At 46.7% G+C, this 12748-nt stretch overlaps 1 non-coding gene across 1 annotated transcript; it reads left to right on the forward strand.

The window, feature by feature from the left end:
* The first annotated feature begins 2177 nt into the window (after nucleotides 1-2177).
* On the forward strand, nucleotides 2178-2368 carry LOC122546422 (U2 spliceosomal RNA). The gene has a single exon (XR_006310740.2). It is a non-coding gene; the product is annotated as a U2 spliceosomal RNA (small nuclear RNA).
* Nucleotides 2369-12748: the final 10380 nt, after the last annotated feature.

The raw sequence follows: 12748 nt of genomic DNA on the forward strand, positions 1-12748 counted from the left end.
ATGGGAATGAAGGAATACATTCTCCACTGGTTAGAGTTATCCATACCACAAAGGGAAATGTTTCTGGTGACCACAAGCCTATCATCTCAGCAGGACAACTTTTCCATGGGGGTTCCTCACAATCATCTCCAACACCTCACCACGGCCAACGCTTGGTTTGGCCAATCATTTTCTATCTACCATGAGACCTGAAGTGTGGGTGTACCCAATCGGTTGCATCACGTGCAACATAATTTCCAGCTACTCAGACACTGAAGCAATCCATGACAACATTCAAAGAAGTTCAGGCTTGGGGTGAAAAGTGGCAAAGGTTATAAAAGTCATAACCCTGCCTGGCAGTGCGCATCCCGAGTAAGAAAGAATCCAAATGATCCCACTTGCTATTCAGATACATTTCTGTTAATCCACTTCTATCAATATCAAAGAAGCAAGACTTGACCATAAACTGAATTGGACAATTTTCATTAATACTATAAGGAGTAGAGCAGGTGAGGAAGCTCTTTGATTTATTTTGCATTTTAGACTTTGCATTCTGATTGCAAAGATAATATTAAACTAATTATTTTAATAATGTGCTGTCTGCACCATAACAACAATATAGTTCTGCTGAGCCTGATGTCAGTGATAAGTAAGTTACTGGAGGGTATGTTGAGGATCAGGATTTACGTGCACTTGGAAAAGCAAGGACTGATTAGGGATAGTTAACATGGCTTTTTGTGTGGGAAATCAACTCTCATTTACTTGATTGAGGTTTTTGAAGAGGTGACAATGAGGATTGATGAAGGCAGAGCAGCAGACGTTGTCTACATGGACTTCAGCAAGATGGGTGACAATGTACCGTATGGGGTGTTGAAGGCTGAGGGGTGACCTTATAGACATTTATAAAATCATGAGGGGCATTTTTCCCCAGGGTAGGGGAGTTCAACAGAAGAGGCCACAGGTTTAATTTGAGAGAAGATAGATTTAAAAGGGACCTGAGGGGCAACCTTTTTGTCATGCAGAGGATGGTGTATGTATGGAATGAGTTGCCAGAGGAGGTGGTGGTGTAGAGTAAAATTACAACATTTGAAAAGCAACTGGATGGGTATATGAATAGGAAGGATTCAGAGGGATTTTGGCTAAATGCTGGCAAGTGGAACTAGATTTATTGAAGTTATCTGATGGATGTCAGTCACTTAAACAAAGAGTTTATTTCTGTGCTGAACAACTCCATGACTCTGTGAATCTTGATTTGCAATTCTAAGGTAGCAAATTGCAATTGGAATATTTGGAGACAAAGCCAAATCATTTGTGGCTGATTCACTCGATCGAACTTCAGGTCCACCATGGTTCTGTTCATTTCAATTGGCAGGGTTGGCAGAGTTTCATGGTTTGGAGATCAGAGTTCACATAATACAAAATGGAAGGATTAGTCTAAGGACTTCCGTTCAGAACAGTCACCTAATATTTCCAGTGATGGTACTCGATCAGAATTAGAACCCGTTTCATTTGTCTGTCTTGATTTGCCTTGTGGAGAAGCAGGAATTGTTAGCATTGTTAACAGTTTAGTTTGTTTAGACCAGAGAATGGAACAGCACAAACTCCAGGCAATTGCATGTACCAAGGGAATACATGGAGGTGAGGGCGGGGGTAGGGGTTATTTGTTTTAAACGAAGTGTCATTTCATCAAGGTATTCCATCTTCATTGAGTGGTTACGATTGGTTGTGCACTGCCTGAGGGGACACGAGAGCCAGATTCAATCATGCATGGGGAAAACCATGGCGAGTGGGACTAAGGAAGGAACCCATAGAGACAGACAGCTGATGCAGACAATGAGAGGCTGAAGTGCCTCCCTCCGTGCTGCACCATTCTCTGTGTACAGCTCTGTCCCAGTGGGTTGCTGCAATCTCATTCACACTCTGTCAGAGACAGACTACCGGATTGTTAGTGACGTTCCTCAGCCCCAGCGCATCTGATTGGTATATTACTGCTTCTCTACATTCACTATCAAGAATGGTCACAGAAAAGATTAGATGAAGCCACCTGGATGAACGGATCGTTTCCTCTGGTTCGAAAATCTGGAAACGACGGGGCAGCAATGAAACTGTCAGCCGTGAGCTATAAGTCTTTGGTCACAGTCAGGCTGACAGAAAGTAGGAAGCGGCTGGGTCCTGAGGTAGTCAGGGCCAAGTTACCTATCGCATCTCGGCCTTTTGGCTAAGATCATGTGTAGTTTTGTTCTTGTCAGTTTTAATATCTGATATGTCCCTTATTTAGGGACTCAATGTTAATCTGATTTTTGCAGGAAGGAGTTGTGTTTGGAGTTTGCTCTACCAACTATGCACATCGTCCTAGCATTGCAGTGTTTCTGGGAATAGTGCACCCTTCATTAAAAAATCTGAAAAGCAGGTTTGTTGGTTATGTTTTTTGTCTTATTTCTTATGTTCTGTGCTTAGATAGCATTTGGTTAGTAAAGTCAGACTTGCTTTCGTGCAATTCCGATTCGTTTTTGTCTCAGGCGGTGCTGAGTCCGAGGGTTGGGGCTGAGATAAGGTGGGGGGAGGGGAAACGAAGTAGCTGGAGAAATCTGCATTCATCCCTTATGCAGCGGACGTCTGGAGAGGAATGCAGTGGTGTTTGTCGAGTTCCGTCCAGAGCAGCGCCATGACGTGGGACTCCGTGCTCTTCAGCCTGTTCCCCGGGATGCACACCGAGACGAATAGCAACTGTGCCTGGAGGATCATCTGTGAAGAATGCTCTCTGGGCGGTCCGAAATCTGTTGATCTTCCAGCTGAAGCAGTTGACCCCGACTGAGTGTTGCAGCCTGGCGCATTCCAAGCTCCAGAACTACGTGTTGAGGGACACGCTGAAGCTTGGTGCAGCTGCCACCAAGGCGTGGTGGGGAAAGACCACCGTGTATCGTCTGCCTGCCTCAGCACAGGGGGCTGACGCAGTAAGGGGGCTCGGCTGACCTCCCAGCTAAATATGTGGAGAGTAATCGTACAGACCTGTATATATGAACAATTACTCTGTCTCATTATGCAAAGAAATGGAATGTTTGCATATGTATAGCATGACCAATTGCACAGATCATCAAAATATTTTATGAATAAAGTATATTTTTGAAAAAAAAAATCCCTGGGGCAGGCTATTTCGACGTCACCTTCAAGAGCGTGAAGAATTGCGAGCAGCTCCTGAAGGTCTTCAAAGAGAAGGAAGGGGAACCTCTGTTCTCCATCTTGTTGGCGCAGAGGAGTCGGGTTGTAACAATCCAGATGTACAACCCTCACGTCCCAGTAGCAGATGTCCTGACCTTCTTGAGAAGATACGTCCAGGTCGAGGGAAAGAGTACCGATGTGGTCGATCCTTTTGGGATCTGGACCAGCAAACGACAGGTCAGGGTAACCCTGAGGGTCGATGCCAGTTGGGAACATCCTCCACCCACCCTCCAGCTTTGCCATCGGAGGAAGCAGAGGTTACCTGACATATGCAGGGCAGCCGAAAGTGTGCAGAACCTGCGGGAGGTCAGGCCACATGGCGGCGGATTGTAAGGTGACCGTCTGCAAAAATTGCAAGCAGGAAGACCACCCGACCAAGGAATGTAAGGAGGCCAAGAACTGTAATCTGTGCGGAGGGGCGGGCCACATGTACAAGGCCTGCCCAAGACGAGGGGTCGCCACCTACGCACAGATGGCCGGAGGTGGCAACACGAGCTGTGGACCGCCTAAAACCAGCAAGGTATCACAAAAGAAGACAGAGGAAACCTCCCAAAGCCACCCAGCGAAGGGGGAAGTGACAACGACACGACGAGGATACAGGCAGCTCTTCCGATGGTGAGGACGGGCGCAAGGAGGGTCGTCACCAGAGGAAGAGACAGAGTGCCGCGGGGAAAAAGGAGGGCAGCACCGCCCAAGCAAGAAAAGACAATCCCTCTGAGGGGACGGGTAAAGGCCTCCCCCCACTCGGTGAGAACCAAGAGGTACCCACCTCCCCACAGCTCCAGGTAACTGGGAGCAGCGGTCCTGTGATAGCCCCGCTGTCAGGTGGAGAACTGGACTATGCGGACCCTGGGCCCAACCCGAAGAGCGGGGAAATGGCCCCAGCGTGGAGCCGGACAGCTACCTCAGCCCTGGGAGGGTCCAGCAGTTTGCCATCACCACGGGGATGCACACAGCTACCCCAGAGGGGCAAGACCAGCAGCAAATGGACAGTGTCAACCTTGTACGTACGGGTTTAAAGTCTCTTCGGATTAGAGACCCCATAAAAGCAACAAAGCTTAATACGTACAGGTTTAAAGTCCCTTGGGGTTAGAGTCCCCATAAAAGCAACAAGGTACGTACAGGTTTAAAGTCCCATGGGGTTAGAGTCCCCATAAAAGCAACAAGGAGGTTTAAGGTCCATTGAGCAGGATCTCATAAAAGCAACGCTCACAAATTGTGGTGTATGATTGTGTTGTATGTTTTAAAACTTATATTGGGGAATGTACGGAGGGTGGCAGAAAAGCCAGTAACCTTTTGAAGACAGAGACGGTGGTGTTTCAGTGAGAGAGAGTCGGTAGTGGAAACCTAACGGTGACAACGAAACTGCTGATAAACCTCGCTGAAAGAGTCCGTTGTTCGGGTGTACTCCATCCAAACTGACTACCCACCGGATTTGTCTCTGATTGGGTTGGTTGCTCGGTTATATTTATATCCAAACCAACTGACTACTGGAGGGACGAATAAAAATAAAAATACATAAAATGGAAGGGGAGTTTGATAAAGAGTGTGAAAAATACGGAGGATGTTATTCCGATTTAATGTTGCCCGTAAAACAGCAGTGGGGTAAAGCCAGAAGTCAATTAGTCAGTGGGCTTGCAAAGAACAAACAAAAAACAATGATGGAGAAATATGATAAGATTTGGGAGGAATTACAGAAACAGGGCAAAGTCCCTAAAGATGAGGAGAGGAAGAAATTGTCACTGTTTTTAGGAAAAGCAGAAGAGCAAGCTAAATTAGAAGTAGAAGGACACATGAAGGGAAAGAAAGGGTCAATATTAGTTAGAAGAAAGTGGACAAAAGAAGGCGGGGAGAAAGAAGAGAGGAGGATTCATTTGCATAACATGACGTTGGCCTGTATAGCGGTAGAAACATTACAAAAGAAAGTAGGTAGTACCTCTACAATAGAACTGACAAAGGAGACAGAAAATGCAGGACCATCCGCGCCATTATATCCTAAATTGCTTGTGGTACAATCACCGCCCCCATATCCTGTAATGCAAATGCCACTTATGTATGTTCAAGAAGGGGTGTTAGATGTGCAAGAAGTAGGAACAAGAGAGTACAATGTAGTAAAACAGAGACTGGCGGAAGCTGTAGAAGAAAGTATCAGAAATATAGAAAAAACTAACACTAGAAGCTGACCAGAGAGTTAAGGAAGTGGAGGAAGCAAGCACGTTGATAATGACATACAGTAGAAACAAAGAACAGCCAAAACAGGGGAGATATTTAGCAATGCAGGAGCCAGATGCTCATTCAACACCGTATAGTGTTGAGAATGAAAAGAGGGGAAGATTACATGATTCAGGTCAGTTTTTGGATGATGGGTTCTCAGACAGTAGAAGGAGAGATTTGAGGGAAGAACGGGATAGAGAGAAATTGGATGGGGAGGAATCTAAAAGTAGTACAGACTTTGAGGACGAAGAATCCCTGACAGACGATGATCCAAACACCTACCCAGTCACTTTTAAAGGCTCACTCACAATGCATACCGAACATGGTTCTCCAATGAAGCCCCTACCTGAACCAAGTTACAAACTGCATCAAAGAGACACATTACAACAACCGATAAAGTATCAGCACCACCAAATGCCATTAATTTACAAGGCTCTTATCTGGGGGATGTTTATCTGCCCTTCACATATACTGATATGAATTGCATCCTGGATAAAATGCCCCCATCCATGGAGGTAGGTAGGCCTTGAATGACTAAATTTTGCCAATATACACTAGGGCACAAGTTTGCTATGGGTAATTGGAGAGCATTGTTGGGTAAGCAATTGAATATGTGGGAAATACAGCAGATTGAAGTGTCTGCGGGGACCAACTTATTACCTGATTCAGACCCGTTTACGCAGCATGCCACCTGTATGGGAAGGAAATGAGGGAGAGATTCCCGATTCCACCGGGAGCGATGCACTCACTCACCTTCACAATGAAGGAGGGTGAGAATATGTCTGCCTTTTCGGCTAGGTGTAAGGACACGTGGACAGATACTGCGGGGAGCCATCCAGAGTCGGGTCAGCTACAGACTACGTTATTTAGGAATGCCGTTATGGCAGGGATGCCTAAGGAAGTAAAAGAGGCAATGGAGAGTAATCCTGATATCCCAGGTTGTTCTGCAGAACAGTGGGAAAAACATTTGACGCACGACATGAAACGTTACAGGACAAAACAGGATGAGGATAAACAGAGCACTGAGTCAACTCAAGTGCAGTTGCTGAAGTTACAGCTCGATGAGGCTAGGAGGTGGGCTAATGATACAAAGAAGGCCTCCCAAAAGATGAACTAATCAGATGGTTCAGCGGCCATTGCCACAAAACAACCTGCTGAGATTAGACCCAACACCTGATTGGATGCCACCCTACCTCCAATATGGGGGGCAGGCATATAGGTGCTTCTGGAGGAATGCGTGGTAGAGGAAGGGGCCGCGGAGGATTCAGAGGTCAGCCACCCAACACCTGTTTTGAATGTGGCCAACCCGGGCATTGGAGAAGGAATTTTCCCATGTTGTGGGGAACCCAGGGAGGCCAGGGATTGATCCGAGGACAGTATGTCCGTGCAAGTCAGCCTCCTTTTCAACAGGCTGTTCAGCCTTACCAAGTCCCAAATGCAACTGCAGCCCAGGTGCAAGGACAGTACCCCCAAACTATGCCGGAAGGGCAGGGGTACGAATATTGACGGGGCCCGAGAACCCAGGGGCATGTGGGGTTGGCAGACCCCTATATGCAAATGAGGGTCATGGACAAGAATCTGTCTTTTTTTGGTTGACATAGGTGCAAGATTTTCTACCATTACTTGTGATATACCTCGGTCAAGCATGTCATCCTCTAGCGTCCAGTTAGTAGGGTTCTCGGGTAAACCAGAAAATCTGCCTTTGACATCGCTACTGATCACGTCAGTGGCCGGACAGACCTTTCGTGATCAGTATATTTCATCACCTGCATGCCCTGTGAAAATGATGGGACGTGACTTGCTGGTGAGATGTGGAGTCTCGGTTCTGTGCGGACCAGACGGACTGGTAGTGACCTTTCCAAATGGCCATTCCTTCAACTGTTCTATGGCAATGATTCACTCTGGATCCCAAATGATGTTATTACCGGACACATCACCAATGGCAGAAGGACAGTGGGCAGATATATACTGGGCACTCCTCGAACCCGAAAACGGGCAGAACAACGGCAGACAGTCTTCATATAACCAATGGCGACCCTGGGTTCAGATGCTGCATCCCTATGCTCCTCCTGCAGATCCCCTTCATGTTACTTTATATTATGATAGAGATGATAATGAAATTTATCAGCATGCATTCTATCAGCATCTAGAATGGACTCAATGGGATATTTCCTCCAGTTGCATTCTGCTTGGAAAAGAAGATGTGGTGGGTGTTGTTGAATTAACTGCAGAACAGTTGGAATGATATGAGATGTCTGAAGAAGCTATACCTCATGTCACATTGGCCGTGCATGCTGAATATCAGGCCAAGGATCTGGGACCTATGTTCAAACGCTTGATGGTGCTAACGGACTGGGTGTGGACTCAGTTACCCGGTTTACAATATTCACCATCAGAGGAAGCCTATAGAATGATGTACTGAACAACTGACAAGATACTGCTGGAACATAGGCAGATTGAAATGTTTCATGGTAGGGACATAACAGACCATCCACAGGCTGCAGCGATGCTTGATACTCTACCAGATACCTTGTGGTCAGCAAGCTCAACGGACGTTGGTTACTGTAAACACGTCACACCAATTACATTTGATTTAATAGACCACACTCCGATTTGGCAGAGACAATATTCATATAAACCAGAGGCTGAAGCCGGCATTACCAACACAATTGAAGGATTGTTAGCAGCAGGGGTGCTAGAACCCTCCCAGTCAGCCTTGAACGCCCCTATCTTACTGTAGAGAAGCAAATACAGGTAGATATAGGATGGTGCATGATCTTTGATGGATTAATAGAGTTGTTTCTACTCCAACAGTTCCATTTCCAAACCCTTACACTGCGATGTCTGTGATGACCCCTGACCATAAGTGGTTCTCGTGCATTTATCTGGCCAACACTTTCTTCTGTTTGCCCCTAGCTGATCATCTGAGGGACATTTTTTCGTTCACCTACAAAGGCCAGCAACTACGTTATACAAGGGTCCCTCAAGGGTTTATTTTGTCACCTGGGGTGTTTAATCAGGTACTGAAAGAGCAGCTGAAGGATCGGACGGTCCCAAAGGGGGTGGTATTGATCCAGTATGTGGATGAAATTCTTTTGGCAGCACCCGATCATGTTTCTTGTTTGGAAGCCACAAAGTCGTTGCTGTTTCACCTGTATAGTGTCGGTTTCAAAGTTTCACGGGTTAAATTGCAATGCTGCAGACAAACGGTGCCTTTTTTGGGTAGAGTTATTTCTGCGAAGGGAACAGGTGTGTCTCCGTCCCATAGATCCTCCATTCTGCATCATACCAAACCAGTCACTGTAAATTACATGCTCTCATTTCTTGGGTTGGTAGGGTACAATAGACAATTCATTGCATCATATGGGGAGCTCACTTTCCCTCTAAGGGCCCTGGTAAATGAGCAAGGCATGAGAAATTTGTCGGCCCATTTGCAGTGGACTAAGGAGGCAGACGAAAGTTTCATATCTCTTAAACAGGCTTTAACGCGGGCTGCTGATTTAGCGGTCCCAGATTACGAAGAGCCATTTTTCCTCGATATTTCTGAAAAATTACACACAATAAGTGGTGTTCTTTTTTCAGAAAAAAGGGGGAGACAGGCAGGTGCTGATGTATGTAAGTGTTACCCTTGACCCAGTAGAGGACAGACACCCAGAGTACAAGACATGCAGCAGGGGTGGAAAAAATTCTTCAAAATGTAGCACATATAGTCATAGGCCATTCACTAATAGTACTGACGAAACATAGTATAGTGGCCTGTGTGAACTCAACAGCCTTTACAATGACATCACTGCGGCAAAACAGGTTAGAGAAAATCTTGAATGCACCACATATAATTATTACACATGAAGGAATTAACATGGCTGATAACATGGGAGAAGGAGAGCCACACATGTGTGAGGAAAGGGTACAGAGAGATACCAAAGTTCGGGCGGATTTACAGGCAATTCCATTAGTAAAGCCAGAAGAAGTGCTGTTCACAGATGGTTGCTGTTACAGACATCCAACTGAAGGACTTAAAGCAGCCTATGCAGTGGTGCGACAGACAAGTGAGGGATTTGAGGAAGTGTTGAAAGGAAAAGTGAGAGGCAAAGAATCAGCCCAGTTGGCTGAACTACAGGCAATGATAGCTGCATTAGAATGGTCAGAGGGAAAAAGAGTGAATATCTACACCGACTCTGCATATGTGGCAGGGGCTATACAGGTAGAACTTAGTCAATGGATCAGGGCAGGATTCTTAACAGCAGCAAAAACCCCAATTCAACATGAAAAAGATATGAAAAGATTAGCGGATGCCCTACCCTTAGCTTTACTGTCCATTAGAAGTTCAGTAAACTCCATCACAGAGTTTACCCCGTACGAGCTAACAACAGGGCAGCTGTTCCCGACCAGGAGCTGGAATACAGATGTTAGAGGGAGGAGGAGCCTCTATAAGGTACAAACCTTATTATGACCAACTAACAGCTTTGGTGTCGGCTTTCTCCAAACAGGTTGGATCGGCAAAGGGGGCCCTACGGAGCCAGCCACCATCTACCACGGATTGGGTCCTGTTGAAAGTGATCAAACGGAAATGGTCGGAGCCAAGGTGGACAGGACCTAACAGGGTGGTGGAGGGGACATCCCATGCGGTCAGACTGCAGGAGGTAATTATCACGCAATTGAAGGAAAGGCTCCCCCGCCCTACCAGAGTGTCACTACGTACTGTAAATATATGACTTACTTATAAATATATGGCTGGCTGCGAGTATAAATACACTCGGCATTCGAAAGCCTTTAGGGGTGCTCCGTTATGCGCGCGCACAGAACAAGGTCACGTGGTCTGCATATGTGGCAGGGGCTCCGTTGCAAAGCGGGGTCACGTGATGCTCTGTTTCACGCGCCGGTGGTGTGCGGGGGTCACGTGGTCCTCCATTTCGCGTGCAAAACAGGGTCACGTGGTCCTCCGTTTCGCGGGCAAAAGAAGGTCACGTGGGGTCGGACATCTGGGAATGCGAGGAGGCGGGGAATGGAGTCAGATCAACAGCCAATCAGAAGATAATTCTACCTCAATGATTGTATGACGTTTTTTATGGTATAAAAAGACTGGGTCAGGGACAGAACGGGGTCTTACATTTTGAACTGACACACTTTGTAGTTTGTCAGGGACAAAAAGGTTTAGACCCAGAGCTCTGAATGCTTTATCCACTTACTGTTTAAAATAAATTAAGAGTGTGAGACCAAATATCTTCTCCTATTGCTTCATTTAAAAGAACACATAGAAGAAAGTAAGTTTGTAGATTGAGCCAAAGTCCAATAGTACTGAAGTTCTACCTGTCCCCGGTGTTGCAACGGATGGGCCTCGCCTCGCTGCCACGGAACGCTCTGAGTAGTTGGACCGTTCCATATCACCTGTCCTTCGTGGAAAAGTTTATGAAGAAAAACACCTTTGACCACAAGTCCATCAGGATGTGGTCAGCACGTAGTGTCCTTGAGACCCTTCGGGAAAAGGAGAGGGCGGATTCTTTCAAGCGGTTCCCTGAGCAGACTGTCAAAGCCATTTCGCAGAATGCCTCATTGCCAGAACTTTCCAACAAGTACCAAGACATGGCTTGGCTGGTGGTGAGAAGGGCTCTACCTTTGAAATCTACCTTTGCACACCCGGAATCTCAGCCGCACCGCACGCTGCCTTCGAAGCGACTGCGGGGGGGGGGGGGGGCAAGACTGTCACACACCTCCTTCTGGAATGTGGTAAAAACAATGACTGCAGAGCTGGAAACCAGATTCTGGATCAGTGGTGCTGGAAGAGCACAGCAATTCAGGCAGCATCCGAGGACAGGCAAAATCGACGTTTCGGGCAAAAGCCCTTCATCAGGAATAAAGCTCGGATGCTGCCTGAATTGCTGTGCTCTTCCAGCACCATTGATCCAGAATCTGGTTTCCAGCATCTGCAGTCATTGTTTTTACCTCGTTGATTTTAACCCTACTGCGAATCCTCTTGCAAGGATGCCTGCCTTGAAGAAGTTTTCCTCCTCGCTTTATTCCTTCTGGAATGTGCCTATGCAGAGGAAGTCTGGAGAGGAATGCAGTGGTGTTTGTCGAGGTTCGTCCCGAGCAGGGCCGTGACGTGGGACTCCGTGCTCGACGGCCTGTTCCCCAGGACGCACACCGAGATGAACATCACCTGCGCCTGGAAGATCATCAACTCGGTGAAGGACCCTCTCTGGGCGGTCCGAAACCTGTTGATCTTCCAGCTGAAGGAGTTGACCCTGACTGAGTGTTGCAGACTGCCACATTCCAAGGACCAGGACTACGTGTTGAGGGACGCGCTGAAGCTTGGGGCAGCTGCCGCCAAGGCACGGTGAGGAAAGACCACTGTGTAACATCTGCCTGCGTAAGAAGAACAGGGGACCCACGTAGTCATTTGGCCTCTGCTGTCACCTGACCTCAAAATGTAATCATACGGCATGTCCAGTTGTATAGATCAAAGTATTTATGAATAAAGTATATTTTTGAAATTTTAAAAAAATGTGGGCATGGAAGCAGGATTGTGTGTTGAAGTCGCAAGCCACGGGAAGGTCACCTGATTGCGTACAGACCGAAGGTGCTCAGCAAATCGATCACCCAGTCGGCGTTTTGTCTCTCCGATATAGAGGAGACCACATTGGAAGCAACGAATGCAATAGACCAAACGGAAGGAGGTCCAAGTGAAACGCTGCTTAATCTGAAATGAGTGTCTGGGGCCTGCTGCAATGTTCCAGTGAAGCTCAACGCAAACTGGAGGAACTGCATCTCATCTTCAGACTAGGCACGTTACAGCCTGCCGGTCTCAACACTGAATTCAACAACTTCAGATGATTATCCTTTCTCGACCCCACTGTTTTCATTCTGCTCCGTAATTTTACTTCATTTATTTTATTTATCTTTTTTTTTCACTGTTCTGTACCTCTTATTTCTTGATTGTCTCTCTTTCTTTCGCTCCCCACTCTCTCATCACCTTTTCCCTCTCCTCTTCCCCCTTTGCTATCCTTCTCCCTTGTTTTCCATTTTGCCTCTGCTTCACCCCATCGCCCCCCCCCCCATCCCCCACATATTTTGTCACATAGTACTGGCTTCAGCCTTGGTCATTCACAGCTCCTAATCTCCCTATAATCTCTCTATGCACTGACATTATCACCTCTTTATTGCTACCTTTGCTTCCGGAGTCATGACTCACCTTCTCTCAGCCTTGTATAAATACCTCCCTATTTCTCCTTTTTTTTTTAGCTTTGACAAAGGGTCAGTTAGACTCGAAACATAGACTTTCTCATGTCCTGCTCAGGGACTGGCACTATATCTCTGCTTTTCCTTGGCAGTTTTG

Source organism: Chiloscyllium plagiosum, unplaced genomic scaffold (assembly GCF_037043375.1).
Source record: "Chiloscyllium plagiosum isolate Xiang-an unplaced genomic scaffold, Cpla_swu_hap1 HiC_scaffold_20, whole genome shotgun sequence".
Taxonomy (NCBI): domain Eukaryota; kingdom Metazoa; phylum Chordata; class Chondrichthyes; order Orectolobiformes; family Hemiscylliidae; genus Chiloscyllium; species Chiloscyllium plagiosum.